Here is a 377-nt window from a genome sequence, read left to right as displayed (position 1 = left end):
CAGCTACCGCCTGCCCCCCTCGAGGGCGGCCCGTCGCACGAGCAGATCCAGGCCATGGCGCAGAGCCTGGCGCAGTCCCTGCCCTCCTTCCCGTCCTTCCCCGGCCTCGAGTAGGAGGCCGACGCTGCCACGGCCCGGGGCGCCCGCGGCGGGGTCGTGCCGGCCCGCTGATAAACACATGTGATAGAGCAGTATTGTCTTGTGATACTCGGCCGGGGTGCAGCCGCTACCCGAGCAGTGCCCCGTCCGCCCTCGCGGTGGACGCCCGGCCGAGGAGGAGGCCGGGGAGTGGCACCCCTCGGACAGCCTTACCCGAAGACCTCCCAGCAGGTCCGCTCCCCGTGTACGCGGCCGTGTGTGCTGGTGTCTTGAGCTGG

The sequence above is a fragment of the Penaeus monodon genome, chromosome 33 (genome assembly GCF_015228065.2).
Source record: "Penaeus monodon isolate SGIC_2016 chromosome 33, NSTDA_Pmon_1, whole genome shotgun sequence".
NCBI classification, from domain to species: Eukaryota; Metazoa; Arthropoda; class Malacostraca; order Decapoda; family Penaeidae; genus Penaeus; species Penaeus monodon.
This window is presented reverse-complemented; position numbering follows the sequence as displayed.